At 42.0% G+C, this 17,418-nt stretch overlaps 1 protein-coding gene across 3 annotated transcripts in view; it reads left to right on the top strand.

Moving 5' to 3' along the window:
* The window catches only part of sema5ba (sema domain, seven thrombospondin repeats (type 1 and type 1-like), transmembrane domain (TM) and short cytoplasmic domain, (semaphorin) 5Ba), a 211,110-nt gene that overhangs the window by 206 nt on the left and 193,486 nt on the right, over nt 1-17,418 (top strand). The gene's annotated exons all lie outside the window — the stretch shown is intronic.

The raw sequence follows: 17,418 nt of genomic DNA on the forward strand, positions 1-17,418 counted from the left end.
TTGTAACAGGGTAGAACCACTCTGATTAATGTACCGTTTCTTATACTGGAGGCAAAATCAAGAGCCTGTTTTAGCTTAAGTAACCTGCTTAGATCAAATAAAAAATAACACCATCCTCCACTAATGGATTGGCTACTCGTGAGCTCGGCCATGCTGTGGGTCCGTTTTTCTCTTGAGCATGTTTTTCACTCGAGCAGTCTTTTCTCATTGTGTCTATTTTATTCTAATGGCAAACACTTTTCTGTGGTTTTGCCCACTTTGCCTGTTTCAGGCGAGGTGGTTTTCCCGTTGATAGCATGTGTTATTCAGAGCAGTTTGCAGCTCCTTTATGCCACGCCAGTTTTACTTTCCACTCACGTTTCATCCCAGGATCAGAGGAGCATTTGTGGGCTGCAGGAGCTGCCTGAGCCTGCCGTCTCAAACTTACTTTGTTCTGCACGCTGCTCTGCGGTGCCGATCCATACGAGATGTGAACTTTAACAATGATGCTCAGGAGAAACTTTATTGATAATTACATCAATCGAGAAAGCAGGTTGTTTCAGGGTTGTGCATTTTTTCCCTCAAAGAGTCTATTATCAAACATTACAACACAATTGTGGCCATAAATACGAGGCGTCAATGTGAGAAATACTTTGTTCTTTCAACTTCGCTTTGTGTGTTTTGACGTTCAACGTAAGACAGCCCAGGATGACCTCATTGCTGATCAATTCCAATTACCAAATTAGCTTTTACGCGCGGAATGTGCAGCCTTTGCGCACATTCAGTCAAAGTGTTTTATATTCTTTTATTCGCTCCAAATCCCAGCTAATGTCCGTGGGACTGATTCTGCATGATAACACTCAAAGCTCAGATACTCGTTATTCACGAGCTTGTCACTTGGACGGACAGCCTCTCCATTTCTCCGCGATACATGCAGACATCCCCGATCTGCTTAATGTTGAAGTGCGCGGAATTCCAAAGAGGGATGCGTGTCCTGCAGAAAGCTCCGCAGACTGAGTGCTGAACAGAGGAATAAAGTGTTATAAAATAGGACATTTCCCTCTTGCATGTGTTTAAGTTGATTGTTCTGTAATGCATTGTTGGAGCAGCAGCCGGGCTGTGTCGTTGTAGAGCAACAGAGGGCAGTGTTTAGCAGCAGTGTGCAGCTGTGAGAACACCTTGCCAGGTGAAGTTTGCTGCATCATGAGCTAGACTGACTGTCTGCTGTGTCCTCCACAAGTGAACACAGAGGCAGCCCTGCAGACCAGCTCGTGCTGCAATCTTTCAGGCTCGGACAAATGGAAACATTTAGTGCTTTATTGGATTATAACTTGTGTGCTTTGCCTCAGGTGGGTGAATGTCAAGCACTTTTGAACAAGCATTTCTCTGCAGGCGGTTTAACAGCTTTCACACACATTTAGTCCATAACCGGTGTTTAAAACTCAAGGCTTAAAATATCACATTCACTCCACTTAATTAATCAAACAACTTATTCACTTGAAAGCTATTTTCCACCACCACGGGGGCTTTTACGCGGTTTTAGAGCAGCACTCTTTTCTCATCTGTAGCTTTTTATTAAGCCTCAGAGGTTCAGTGTCTCCAACAGCATCAATGAAGGGCTCTGTATTATTCATTAACACTCAAACGGCTCTCAAATGCAGCCGAGCATGGCTGCTTTGGGAGACGAGTCGGATGACAATAAGTTTGTGTTGCAGTCGAGCTCTTGTGTTGTCTCTAAAATATGCCAGAAACAGAAAATATTAATGTCGTCCTGGAATCATTTGATAAGAATAACTGCTGATGTTTATACGAGTGGTTTTCTGCAGGTTTGCTCCTCTAATTTCTCTCTCTGTAGACTCATAATTGCTGACAACCATAGCAGAGTCCTGATTTATTCACTCCTGTTTCATTTCCAAACAGCTTAATTCTCCCGGCTGGAATTCAAAACAGCGGTTGGTGCAATTCTTGTTTTTATTTTGCTCATTAATCAACACGTGTGAAAGTCCCATATCCCCCCCACGTTTTGATTGATATTCATATATTCTTACAGGTTTTTGTCCGGCCCACATGCTTGTCTTATGGATGATTAAGGCTTTTGTAACATGAAGAGCTGTTTTAGTGTCCTGGGTCGGTCCTTTCAAATGGAAAACAGGTTTTCATCTTTGATGAACTTATGAGGGCTCTTGACAGGTCCTGGCGAGGGGGGAGCAGGCCAGCGGAGGCCCCGCAAACTCCTCTTAGTCCGCTTTCCCCTTCTTTTAATTCCTCCCGCTTTCCTTGATCTCCATGTAGTTACAGTTTGTAAGCATGAAAGTGTTTTGTTTTTGATGGTATGTAGATTTTTATATCTTTAAGGCATCTGATGTTGCACATAAATATTGAATTTTCATTAACAAATATGGAAGGTGTGGAGCAGACGAGCCAGCAGCCTCTTTAATGATGCATATTTAAAGTGTGCCGTGTGGATTAGTTCTGTCGGCGGGCATCATTCGAGAAGAGACAAACAGATATGAAAGTTTAATGCCTGCAGAACTCGATCCATCCTCTCCTCCTTCTGATATTACCTTTCTAAGAAAAAGAGAAACGATACCAGTTTCAATATAGTCTGACCTCAACCATTTGTGTGTGTCTATAAAGATAACAGACTGATTCAGATAATAGATGATTCAGTCAGGTATGAGGTTACGCTCTTTACACAGCTACCCTTTAGATAGCTCAAAGTCTATAAATCTAAAAAAATCCATTGAAAGGAAAAAGAGTTTGTCTTCCCTGAGTTGACAGACTGTTTCGTCATGTCAAAGTGCATTTTTTTCACCGACCAAAACCAAGGCAGAAAGAAGTGACAACTCCTTCTGCAGGATGTTTCTGCTGTTAGTCTGTCACTCGGCTTTTTGGCTTTTCATGCACAGGCACTCCAGGACATCTGCAGCCGCATATAAGAACCGGATCTCTGTTATTCATACACTGTAACACCTCATGCACCCTTTGAAAAGCAGCCTCGACAAAGATGCATTCCCTCGCTTTAAAAACCCAGAACGGATGCTCTGAGAAGTGCTGCGAGGCGGTGAGTGGCTAGCTGAGACGTGCTCTGCAGACCGTTGATCTTGATTTTGCTCCTTCTCTTTTTTTTTTTTCTGCACTCCCTGAGCCTGGCATGTGAGAGTGAAGCGGAGAGAGAGATTGTGGACTTTTAAAGTGGCCTTCTCGAGCAGGATTCACATGGTAATTAGGTCAGGACACAGTGAGGAAAAACAAAGCTGCGAGCACGCAGAGCGAGCGGAAAACATACAGCGTTTTCTGTGAAGATGTTTCAAGGAGAGTGAAGAGACACGCAGAGAGATGCTTCCATAAAGTGGCTCTATGAATTCAGAACATTGCAGCAGCATTGAAGTGTCTGTTGCTCTTTGTAGGGTAAATATAATGCTGATTTGAAACCACGGCTTGTGGGTGCAGATATAACCTCAATCTTCTCTTAGGCACTGTATTTTTCGTTCACACACATTATCCGAAGTTGGATTGAGCACTCTGATTGACAGGCTGATTACAGTTGTTCCAATTCTTTCTAGAGACCAACATGTCTTAAGTTTTTATTGAAGCTTGTATGAGGAGAATTACATTGAATAATATAAGTGTACACAGTGTAATGCCACCTGATTCTGAAGGTTTAGGCCTTTGGAAGGAGCATTTCACCACTGCACTTTGCATCGAGATATTATACATATCCTTAAAAGGTTATTCTTGGCTAAAGATGTGTGAGGATTTGGCTTATGAAACAAGTAACTATGCTTACCTAAGTCGAACTAAGTCACATTGTTTTTATTCAGGTCACATATCTGAGAATCTGAAGTTCAATTTTAGAGACCTTGATTCTTTTGGAGATGAAGCAGCATCCTTTGGAGACAGAGAAAAAGAAAATTGCTCCGAGACCGTCAGGATGAGTTCTTCTGCTTTGTGTGAGTCGTCCTTCAAACCTCCAATACCTCCTAAATTGTGATATACGGTACTGCTGATTGCACCAATCTGACACCAGAATTCATGAACCTCCTCAAGAAGTCCACTCCTGTCTTCTTCTTTAAAGGGCAAGTTTGCGCTATTCTGGGGAGCTAATGCCGTTAGGACGCTATCTGCTTCTCCAATGGGCCCTGGAAAACCTCCGCTAGATGACGTGTTTCATAGTGTGGGATCTCGCTAAACTACGCTTCCTCAATCTTGGACGCCCGCCTCTGATGTCATGTGTCGTTCAAAATCGCCAGGTTTGAGATGTAGACTGCAGACATGAAGATTTTTTAGACGATCCACCGGTATATTCTCGTCATATTTCAGATTCTGTACCGCTCTGAGTCATTGCCTGCAGCGATCAATGTCCTTGACTGGAAAACGGTAGTATTTCACTCCAGCGTCAGTGGCTTTTTACAGGGGAGAATTGCTCCTTTAACAGCTATCATCTTTATGATGTCATTAGAAAGTGCTGTGTAAGAAATGTAAAAGAAGAGATGGGTACACATAAATTATTATGCCACGATAGGAAACAGCAAGAGTGCAGTGCAAGCAAAATGTCCACAATCAGTGTATTTTCACCAATAATATGTATATATTTTTTAAGCACTGGTATGAGAGGGGTACCTGGTATAGCCTAATACTCAAATCTTGGTATAGGAATCACCACCAGGAAGGAAAACCTAATTCCTCAGGTATTTTTAGTGGAGACATTAACATTTTCAGTGGATTGTTTGGAGGCAAGTGTTAGCATTCAGTTCCCCCATCAGTAACAAACTGAAGCTTGACAGATACACTTTGCTTCACAGCAACAGCACCCTGATGAGACTCAGCCTCTGACGTTTGCTCAGTCTTTTGTTTCTGACAGAGCAGGTCTGAGGGTGTGCTTGTGATAACCAGACAGCTCGAGCCGGAGTCAGCAGAGGGAGGCCAGCGGTCTGCGTGGTGCAGTCTGTGGCGGTGGGTGGAAATGAATAATTCCACAATGTCTGTCTGGGTCCCCTCAGCCCTCCCAGGATCTCATTGTTTCTGAATGCAGAGTGCACTTGGCGTGGCCTTCGCTCGCAGTGTCTGTCTGTCTGTAACCTGGCCTCTCTCTCTGCTTCGACACGCAACCTTCACCGTCTGTGAAATCCGATACAGCCGCAGCGTCTCTGCTGTCTGCGCTCTGTCTGCAACCCTGCTAATTAAAGCTTGATGCGACCCAACAGTCTTAATTTGTCTCTGGAACGTTATCATCATTGTTTGCCCTCCCCTTTCCTGTTCAGTTATTACTGCACCTCTACAAACAGGGTGAATGGAGATGAAAAGGGCAAGCAGGCTGTCGAGCAGGAAAAACGAGCAGGGGAGAATGATGTTCCACCTATTACATTATTCTTCTGTGGCGTTTATTCTACTTTATTTTAGCTCTAGCTAACTAGGAAATCAATTTATCATCAAAGGCATGCAGCATGTAATGTCAAACACTTGTTCCCAGCTTCTTCCATGTGAGGATTTTTCGGCTTCGCTCCATTTTGAGTACCACACACATTGACATTTCGTAGTCAAAGCATTAATCAGTCAAAAAAATACAAGCAATTAATTGTCAAACTTTATATTCTGATACCTTATTTTCCCTTCATGATGCCAATTCAGATACCTACATTTGAGTACACAGAGTTACCCTGCAATACCATTTTTTATTTCCTTTTATCTCATTTAGTTATATTATTTCTATTTATTGTTTCTACTTCTTCCTGCTTTGTCCCCTTGGTCTTGTGTCTGCCTACTGGGTTTTGTGCTTTGCTTGTTTTCTGCTTTGCTTGGTTGTCAAAGCACTTTGTAAACTCTTGTTTTTAAAGGTGCTATATAAGTAAAGTTATTATTATTACCAAAGGGATAACGAAATTACACATATTGTCATTTTTAACAGCTTTATAGTACTTACCCTGTATGGATGTGATACACTGAAGGAATCCTGACCTACTGACAAACTGAGCACCTTGAAACAAGCTGCGCTAACGTTAGCAGCAGGTTAGCCTCTGATGTCTGCCGAAGAGCATCGGAGAAACCCAGATTTTTTACCATGAAACAGTTTTATTTTGTGTTTTTACTTGTTAAAAATATCTTAACTTTCAATTTTAGGAAAAAATACATCCCTTAAATATGTGATGAGCAAACATGGATTGCTGACATTAAGCTAGCTCTGACTAGCGTTACACGCTCGGCTAGCACTGCGCTGTTGTTGTTTGCTATCTTGACACAATAATTAACCTGAAATAAGCCTTTTCCCTCTAAATTGCTAGTTTCTGGTGGCAGCCATGATAAATATTTTTGCTGTGCAGGCTACTTATAAGTATAATATCGCATTTTAGGACCTATCGGCGGCATTTACGATACTAATCAATGTTTTACCAACTCTACTGACCGCCTGAAAATCATCATGAGAATATATAACACTTCATTCCTTCTCTATTGGTCATTTGAATGCCAGCTTTTAAAGTGAAGGTATTCCCTTACAGCTTCAAACTATTCAGTCTTCCCCCCTTTTCACACCCTCTCATTGTTGTCCCTCTTGGTATTAGATGAGGTGTGCTTATTGTGAGCAAGTATGCGGTCATACGTGAGTGTGCGCATGCGTGCATGTCTGAGCAATTTGATTTTTTCTCTTTGTATGCATGCGAAGCGGACGTGAAGGCATGTGCCTTTTCTCTCCCGTCCCTCCTCTGTTCAGGTCTGAGCAGGGCGAGAATAAAAGGGGTGCGAGAGGAGGAGAAAGTGCTCCCACAGTTGATTTGGCCATAGTGGGGGGAGGAACACTATTCCCATTGATGCTCTGGACGCATGGCTGAAACCCCCAGAAGCTTTAGGAAGGGAGCTTATTCAAGGCTTGATGTGACCCGGAGGACGGGGTTGGAAGATGGGTGTTGAGCCCATTGTGGGGACGGTGGGAACATTGTCCCCCGCTCCGATGCTTTAATACCTCTCTGAACCACTGGCCCTGTGAGCTGCACGGCCTCTCAGGTTGTCTGTTTTTGCTTTAAATAACACCTAAGAGGTTTCCTAAGATAGAGGTGTCATGATATTTTCCCAGTATTCATAGATATCTGAGAAACACCTTCCTGGAGGTTTCCAACAGAGAAACTGTAATGATTTTTAACAACTTTTCAGCAGAGTTGAGCAGCAGTTTGTGTCAATCCACATCCTGTCGGAGGAGTTAATATCCTATTGAAATTTGTCCTGCTCTCCTAGAATTGTAAATGTGTCATCATACTTGATTCTGTGGCTGTTAAATGTCATGAATGTCCTCGCCAAAGCCAAGTTATTAAAACGTCCTGTATTTACTCTGGCATGATCAACAAAAACTCTAAATGAGGTGGTTTTACACCCGTCTCCCCCAAACTGTCAACGTGGTTTTCTACTATCCATGAATGCGATCTTTACTTTACTTTACCGAGCAGTTTAAGTGGTCTAAACCTACCAGACTTGAACAATATTGGTGGTGATATAATCTGAAACCATTGATACTCATGTCAGCAATTTAAAACCATTCAGACAGAGGTTTAATATTTCTTGTTGTAGAGTCTCCAAGTCCCTGAACTCTCTCTGGACTGATCAACACTTTACTTGCAAAACATCGCCCCTCATTTAATCTTTTAAAAAAGGTCTCTGTTCAGTGGATTTGCAGTGTGGTGCCTCTGAAGGCCGTTGCATACATATGATGATTAGGACATTTTCATTCCTTTGGTCTGTACAGAAGCATCTTTATTCAATAGTTCAAAGAAAAGTTAATTGTGTCAGATGTCCAAATTTTTTATCCATTGATAAAGAAATTCCGGTTTGTGGACAAAAAGGAAACCTTGACTTGTAAATGTTTATTAATTTTGCTTTGATAAAATGCTAAAGTGAATGAAAACTGTGCATATCCTTTAAATCATGAAATCCAATAGGTGAAAAAATAAAGCAGGAATATTTAGGCAATATGACATCATACAAAATACTGTATATCGTTAAAACAACATGAAAATGTCTATCGTATGTGTTTTTCTGTATCGTCTCTATCGTGATGTCACAAAACCAGTGGCTGAACTGCTTTACGGCTATTTTTACGTCATTTTGACAGCGCTTTATGTTCTAATCCTCGCACGTGGGAGCGATCCTGGAGCGAACCACAGAGGGAGGCGCTGTTTATCAGAGATTTGGACTTGACACTTGGTGACTTGGACTCGAGTCACTGTTTTGATGACTTGTGCCTTGACTTGACAAAAAAATAAATGACTTGAGACTCAACTTGCACCTGAGGCATGATGACTCGGATGAGTTCGAATGTTAGCTGTTAAATATAAAATTATAAAAGTTGATCAATGTTGTCAAGTTTCTGTCTAACTATCAAGTATGTACACAGCGCAAACTGGGAATCATGATTGGACGACTCAAAAAGCTCCCCGGTATGTCATTGTCATGATTGGATGGCTGGCTTTCAGTCAAACTCCTCGCTATGGCAACATCAAAGCCCCCAAAGAGAACTCTCATCAGTCGTACTCGTTACTACTCAATACGGTCTCAGAGCAGACCATCGTCATGGCTGCGTCTGTGCCAAGATAATACAGATACAATTCATTGTCATACTTTTTGAACAGGTTATATAAATTGGCCAATAACATCATTATTAGACGAGCTGCTAACACCTTGTCTTTTCTCTTTATAAAGACCGGATACTACAGGCAAGAGTGCTGGATCTTGGGTGGAAAAAAAGTGACTTGACATAACCTGTGACTTGACTTGACTTGACTTGAAATAACCTGTGACTTGACTTGCCCAAGAAAAAATGACTTGAGACTTGAGCAAAGATGACTTGGCCACAACACTGCTGTTTATTAACATGGACATTAACGTGCGGAAAAGGACTCAGGCCTCAGTACTTTAAGTATTTAATTCACACAGATCTTTCATATAGACTAATTATTTGTTAAATTACCAGAAAACATGATATATATCGTGATAGATATCGTTATTGAGATATCAAAAATCCTGTATGGTGATATAGGATTTTGGCCCTACTGCCCAGCCCTAGTATATTCTATCATATAAAACTGTAAACATGAAGTTCCAGTAATAATATTCCAAAAACTGCTGTGTAAAGTGCTCAAGTGTTGTTAAGTACCTTAATTACACCTTTTACTTTTGCTTTGAATCCTCTGCATTCCTCTCAAGGATCTTTGGGTTTCAGGTGTTTTACTTTGAGAAGCCCCATTGTGTGCTACTCTATGAAACCTTCCTAATGGAATAAGGCTCATTTTCACCCTGCCATATCCTCTAAACAGCTCTATCTCTTCCAAATGGATTCACAGGGTGAGAGCTAAACTACTTTCTTGAGCCTGTGCTAAGTGAAGTAATAGGTTTCGCTGTAAGCCCTCCGAACAAGACACATTGAACACTCTTAGGGTATTTATTTAGCTATGTATTTACACACTGACAGGAAAAGGGTGGACGTCCTAATACCAATTTTTCTATTGTGTTTGGGATTATTTGGCATTGTAAGGGGCTGTCATGATTCAGTTTGTCTTATCAACAGTGGTTTGAAGTCTATTAGCGAAAGGAAATCCTGACATGTTTACCTAAAGTTTTATTAGCATGAGTTAGCTTCCAGTACCGGACTTTGATTAACTGCCTGTGATGGGTCATATAACTGTCTCATTAGAGAGCACAGCACACGCATGTCTGCTGCTCAGCAGTCTGGTGTGTGTGAATGCGCCTGCTTGTTTGTTTTGCATATCCATGTGTATTCCCCCATGGGTGCATATGTGTGTGTGTCTGCTTCGGTTTTATATTTGCTGAAATGGTCGGGAAATCAGCCGCTAGCGAAAGCAGGCAGCTGGTCTCCCGCTTTCTCTGTTACCCACAAGTCTCCATCGCCGCAGCACGTGTAATTGGACAACCACATGTCAGGTTGTGATTTGCAGTATGAGCCTAATGATATCCAGCACTAAAAAGGATGGGAGCATTTGTCTTTCATTGGCTAACTTCAATGGAGAGAAGAGGGTGACTGGAAAACCCTGCTAACCTGGACTCCTGATGGGGTTCATCATGGTAATAAGGCTGGACTGCATGATCTTAAAACTGTTGTCAAGAGGAATTTTCAGGATGACCTCGATTACAATAAATGTTACAATAAGTTTAAAGAAACTATATTGTTGCATGGTATTTTCTTCCTTGTGTCGGCTTAGTTCTGATTAATTCGTCCATGTAAATGAGCTTAAAGGGGACTTATCTTTAGAATGGATATTCTCATGTTTAGCACGGGTTTTATACTGTATTTCTGGGCGTTTATCGTTCACAGTGAAAAAGTGAAAACTGCATAATTCCGTGTTTTTCCAGAATGACATTTTTAAAAAGGTTGCCAATGAAATGGGCCGTTCAGAACAGCTGCAGGTTTCTACGTAGAACCTTGCTTTCGCTGAAAGGCTGCCTCCTTGCACGAGCTTGTAGTCAAGCTTTGTCAAGATTTCAGCTTACCATTCCGATACCTCCTGGCGATTCTGGCTCGTACATATAAGGCTGAATAACCGATCCTAGAGCAGCCATGTTTTCTACAACTTTTCTACAAAATCTGTGATGTCCAATAACATTGTTTACTGCTGCAATGACAGTATGACTTGCAGTATGTAAACAAATATTTATGTGTGAAAGTTAGCTTAACAGTTACTGTCTTTCTGCTGCTGTTGTTGTTGTTTTTTAAGATTATTTTTGTCTTTATTGATCGCACAGATGAGAGTGGGGAATGACATGCATCGAAGACTTTAGCCTCAGGGTGCCTGCTCTTCCCACATAGCTAAACCAATGCTCCAGTCTTTCTGCTGTTTGCCCTGTTTCACAAACACATACTTCTTTTTGAATCCAAAGTGATTCCAAATAGCAGAAGTGGCATTATTTTTCACCACAAGGTCTTCATCAGCAATATGTTTTCCTGTTCCTCCCTCAGCCATCATGCTAGCCTCGCAGCCGCAGCTAAATTGACACTACTTAAGACGTAATGACGAGTTCCAGGAGAACTGACAAATGGAGCAAAGTCTTGCAGCCACCATGTAAATGTCAGGTTACAAAACACACACCATCCTGCATAATCAAAGCCGTGGTAGCTTTTGTAGCTGTCAAAAAAATCTCTTGCGTAGACCGTTCTGAGTTTGTCTAAGCATTAATAACATTCATCAGTTGTCTGTCAAATCAATCTCTCTGGACTTGTAGGAGTTTGAATGAGCCATGCAATCGAGGTAGGCGAGCACTTGAGTTGAGAGGGGCATCTGGTGTATGAGCTGATTGAGACATATTCAACGCGCTCTTTTGTTATGTGTTTACTTCACGTTTATTTTTATTTATTTATTTTTTTTAAACCTTTTTTTAATCAGAGAGGAAAAGCTTTTGAGATTAAAAACCTCTTTTTCAAGAGTGTCATGGCCAAGACGGGCCACAGGTTTAGAAGGTACAAGGGAAGCATACTTAGAATAGACTTGTAAATAAGAATACGCCACTGTTTTAGCCTACGTGTGGAGAAGGCAGACCATCCAACACGTGCACAGCAAACAGTGATGAGTGAGGGCTTGAAAATTGGTGATGAACCTCAGTGCTCCATGAGACAGTGGCCAGAGTGTGTAAGCTTATAACGCAATAAGGATGAGAACGCAAGCACTATTGTTATGTTGTTATCTGAAGTAAAAAGAACTCGACCATTGCCTTCTTCTTGTTTTTCCAAACTATTTCTTGGAAAATTCTTTGCAAATCTAACCAATATTTTTTGTTCCCTGTTTCATTTCCCTCCTGACAGTAGAGTATAACTTCTGTCCCATTTAGATGTCACCAAAGAGAAAACTGCAGAGCAAAAGGATGCATCAAAATAGTTCTTAAGCTGCTGAGGAAAACAACATGGACAGGTCCAGTGACAGGCGTAGCAGCGCAGACACACAGACATTACCGGTGCTGTTTTGACAGTTTCTGATGGTTTCTTTATCCTGTTATTCATCTTCTGATTTCTCTCTTATTTCCTTCTCTGTGACAAGTTCATCTCTCCTTGTTAGAATCCAGAGAGTCTGAATGCTTTATGCTGCGTGTGTTGTTATTGCTAACCCTGACCCACAGACACAAAGCCTACATGTCGGATAATAACACACCTCCTCTGTCACCACAATGAAATCTGACAAATCTGTCGTTACCCACTGTTTGCTGGTTTTAATATATTCTTTACTCTCAAGGTACAATGCGCTATCATGCTGACTTGATAATATCATCATTCATACCACATTCACACTTTGTTTTTCATTCTTCTCTGTCCAAAATAATCACCAGCGGCGATTCCTCTCACTGTCTGCTTTCAATGCATTTGGTCAATTTTGTTTGGAAAATCAGCGTGTATGTGTGTGGAATAAGTGACAAAGAAGCAATAACAGAGACAGCATTCTGTGGCAGCATTAAGGCCTATTTTACATCTCAGACACCAAAACATCTCAACAGTCTCACAGAGGAGAGCAGGCGATTATTCAGTGTCTGATAACTTTTCCTATTTGACCTGGGTAACAATGAGCACCTAGCTGTACTCCGTCCCAACCTGCCAGCCTTTCAGGAGAAATTATTCTACTCCTTCTTTTGACCTTTTTGCTTGGCTCTTGCCAGAAATCTCTTGGTCGCAAGCCAGGAGACAGGCTGGAATTTTTCTCTGCTAAAGTGGCTGATTTGTAATTCATGTTGTGTGTGAGCGGTGATGAGATAAGGCAAGGAGGGATGGTGCTACAAGTGTGGCTTGAATCAAGGACCATATGTCCATGAGATGAGTGTAAAAGCAAATATATTGAGTGATGACTCTCCAGAATTTGTCTCAGCTCCTCATTTGATGTGCTCCTCACAGAAGACTTTACTGTCATCTAGTAGTCGTTAGTTCAAGCCGGTAGTTTTTTTGCACAATCTAAATTGTTTAAGTACCAGGGCTGAAAAAGAACCACATTGAGCTACAATAAAGAAATACAAACTGTAAAAATAAGCCTATAAAATGTAGAATTCCTAAGTGCACGCACTAAGCAAGCCGCCTGTTAACAACAGCGCTAACGGCAAAAGCGCTAACGATTCTGAATGTTTCAGAAACACCAGCATACTTTTATTTTAGTGCAGTATTATATCATCCCTCTCCCGCTTTGGTCCTCTGAAGTGTGGTTGTGAGACCGCTGGCTTCTTAAGGCTAATTCAGTAAGTTTAAGTATGGCTTGTAGCTGCTAACTAGCTAACTAGCTAGCTAACTGATAATGAATGTCTGTTAGAGGTCGTGTTAACGTCATCAAACACTCTTTATTCACACAGTGCAGTGAACACAACACACACATCTTTCCCAACTGCTGTACTTGAACCTGAGCTTATCTGGACACTTTATACTGACCACTTATGAACCCATGGAAAGCATGCTTCACTTTATCAGTGGTACATATTTGTATTTATCTTTAGGACACTGGAGACACTTACTACCTGCCAGAACACATACATACGTTACCCACAAGGCCACATTGTTTGTAAAGAGGAGCGCTTGGATGGTAAAACTACAGACAATTAATATTCGCATGGCGGCCATTTTCCTCTGACCTTACACTCAGGGTGGGAAACTTTCTGTAATGTCTTTCTGTAACATCCTGTAATGTCATACTGCTGTCTGCTAGGTTGTAGGCTAAGTTAAATACATTTAGGGTATCTAACAATCGTTATCATTTCATTCCTTCTTGATAAATGATTAACTGTAAAGATAATGAACAGTGGAAATCCAGAGGGAACATATTTGACAGCCCATTAACAACTGTTAGACAACAGCTAATGTTAGCATTCAACTAATACCTAGCTTACATTATGTGAGCTGTGAAGTCAATTCTAAAGTTGTAATGTAAAGCTAGTTAGTAATTTAAGCTTCCTATTTTAACCTGTAACACTACCAAACTTTATTTTTAGCTTTCTGACACTTTCTAACTAACGGTGATATCATCTTGCAAGTGGCATGATGCTAATGTTAGCTGTTTTCTGACCATAGCAAAGCCAGCCTCCCCTCCTGATTATTGCTGTTCATTGTCTTTTCAGATGCTGATCAAACAAGAACTGATAAAATAAATGTTGTTGTTTTTTTTACCCTTCATTTATACAGCTTACAACCATGAATATTAGACATTATCACAGCATTTGAGCTTCTCACCCTGAGCTAATGTCAGAGGGAAATGGCTACTATGCGAACATGGTCAATTGACATGGTGCAGCTCCAGGATTGGGTTTCTGCGACTAAAAGATCAATAAGAACTTGGCTGACTAAGATTCTTTCCATCGACTAAAGTTGGTCCACTCGTAGGGGGGCGGCCCCAAAGGAAAGGTTAGTCTGTCTGTCAACAGTGGCATTTCAGAAAAAGCCTCATGCATTAAATGTTTCCCCCTCAAGCTTCAAATGTTCAATCATAAACTTTTTTTGTGCCCCACTACCTCCACAGCACTGCTGAGCTTGGTCTGCTGTTGGCTTTGGTTACTATAGTGATAGAAGTGGCTCTCGGCGGGGGCTGGAGGGTCTGTTTCAGACTGAGGCAGACAGAGTAAGAGAGGAGTGTGACAGTGATTAATGTCCTGGCAGAAACAGAGACAGGCGACTCTCAGGGCCATGTCGTCAGCATCAGAGTGTCGAGAAGCACGCCCGCCCCCCGACCAACGCAGCGTCATGTGCGCACTAGAACGGGCTGAAGTTTAATCACAATCATTTGAATTATTTATTATACAGAAATCTATTACTTTCTCAACCTGCTAGATGAAAGCTGGAGTAAATTGAAACGTTGGATTAAGCCAAGGAGGAAATGAGATTCACCTGTGTGCCTCGTAATATCAATCCTATCCGGCTGATTAATGGGAAAACATTTGTCTCATCATCCCCCGCCTGCCGCTCGCGTCTTGTTTTGAAACATCAAAGAAGCCGAGGTGGCCTTTTTTGAGGCGGCGTGGAGGGGTGAGCTGGTGGTCGTCAACTGTTGAGAGTCACGTGGCGTTCTGGTTACCTTGGAGCCTGTTAACAAGGAAGGGAAGTGATGGAAGACCAGAGGCCAAACGTCTGCATGATGGAGATAAGCAGCCAAGCGTACGTCCTCGTTCCACCTACCCCCCCTCAAAGGAAACATGGCGTCTGGAAATTTGGCCAGCAGCGTTTGGACGACGGAAAATTCACAATATGCGCCTTATAAAAATCTGTTGCATTCTTTCGACAGTCTGCTTCTGTGCACCTTATTCTAACTTTATATTGGACACACTTTTGTACAAAGAAACAACCTCAAAGCCTTGCTGCGTCACCCGTTCCTCTTTCATGTCCCCCACCTGGATTTCAAGGTCCATTAGAGCTCCTTTTGAGAATCTCGGTCTCTGTCTGGGTTTTCGCACTTCACCGCACTTTCCCTCCCCTGCCCCTCTACTTCACTGCTCCCCCACAACACTGCAGCTGAAAGGAGCCTCTGTCGGGCTGCTACAGTGCATGGTGTGATTGTGAGCATCATGTGCTGCAGATAAATCTCATCCTCGGAGGGAAAGAAGGCTCTTTTTCTGACCTATACACCTGGTGCCCCTTCAAATACTCTGTGACCTGACCCTCTGCCCCTCCCATCTAACGTCAACAGCCATGTAAAGGAGCTGAAAAAACGCTAAACATGTGATACCGGTGTAAGATTTAGTGAAGACATGATGAATGGGCTCCAGACACACACACATTCCTTTGTGTATTCATTCACCCACAGGAGGTAACATTACCGTGTCATTTTTTACCCTCACCTGTCTGCCTTCCTTCACCTGACCCCAGTGGAAAAATGTGCAGGCCTGTTTTCTTACATCTTTTTCCCATAATGCAAAAGGAGCACAGGTAGTTCTAACAGGAAGGAAGTGGAGCACTTTCCATCGATGTGTAAATCATCGGCTGGATGTTTGATGGCGGAGTAAATGTCTGCCCCCGTCTCACAGCAGATTGCTTTTGCTAGTCTTGGCCAGCAGCCCCATTCATCACCCACCAGCGTAGCAGCTTTAGTCAAGCCCTTTATTTTAAACCATGGCTGAGGTCCCAGCAGCGGGCCTGAAGGTAAAATGTTTCCCAAAATGAGAAATATATTTAGGTGTTAAATACATCTGGCAGCAGCGCAGGGTTTTTTGGATACACCTAACTAATTTGTAAATTAATTTTCATCAGGGCTTTTAAAATATCGTTACTGCATTATCCCTTACCAATGTTTAAACACTGATATCCAGCAGCAGGGAGGATTAATCTGTGGCTCTATAAGAAAGCAGTTTTTTAATGTAGCAAAATAATTAAATTTCAGAATCCAGTGACTCCAACAGCAACAAGTGAAGATGTATTTCCTGTTTGAAAAATGACTAATCACTCGGCTGAAAACGAGCCTGATAAAGAGTCTAAAAAGTTAAATGAACACCAGCCCTGTTATTTCAAGATGAAAAGCACTCAAAGATGAAAAGGGAACTCATCAATTGTCACAGTTAATTTCACAAACAGGAAACTCAGAAGGCATAAATGCTGCTCATATCTGCTGCCTTTCTGCCACAGCCGCATAAGCTGCTGTTACCAAAGGCCTGACCCCAAACCGGAGGGCAGCGCCGTGGGAAAACTTTCAATATGGAATGTATGTGAGCCGGTCTTGTTTTATTAAAGCTGTGTTTTTACCACATGAGAGCAGAAGAGCTCCAAAACGAGCTGAAAACGCATACCTCATATCCTATTCTCACCTAATGAAATGTGTTAGCAAACAGCTGTCTGTGTGTCCATCCCACACACACAGAGCAACTCCAGCATTCAGTCGTGTCCAGCTGATGAATTCAAGTCCAATATTCACTCCCTAACGAAAATATCTACACTGGTTCCACTTTCTATGTCCAAGTTTGAACTGGATCAATTATAGACTAAAATTATGTCATACGGGATATTGATGACACAAATTTACATCAAAACAGTCACATGTCACAGGGCTAGCAAGCAAAGCTGGAAACTTGACTAACTGTCTTTACACGCTAAAGTCAATGTTTGCAAGCAAAGAAAGGGTTATTTTTTAACTACTAAAGTTGCTAATTTTCAATATCTATTGCCAGTTTCACAACTCATCATCCTCAAAGTGTAGCTATAATTAAGCAAAGTCCATCCATTATCTACACCGCTAATCCTGTCCAGGGTCGCGGGGGGCTGGAGCCTATCCCAGCTGTCATTGGGCGAGACGTGGGGTACGTCCTGGATGGATCGCCAGTCAATCACAGGGTTGCCATATAAGCGTTTTTTACACTGCGGTTCCACCATAGCGCCGTGACGAAGCTCCGTCCTCATGCCACCTTTGTCAATTTACATTGGACCAAGCAACGCCGGCGTGAAGCTGCTCCAGTGTGTGATTTAAATAGCGTTCCAGAAGCAAAACGTGTGGAAGAGTAAAA

The sequence above is a fragment of the Semicossyphus pulcher genome, unplaced genomic scaffold (genome assembly GCF_022749685.1).
Source record: "Semicossyphus pulcher isolate SPU_LCO1_2020_fin unplaced genomic scaffold, fSemPul1.0.p SCAF_15, whole genome shotgun sequence".
In the NCBI taxonomy this organism is placed as follows: Eukaryota; Metazoa; Chordata; class Actinopteri; order Labriformes; family Labridae; genus Semicossyphus; species Semicossyphus pulcher.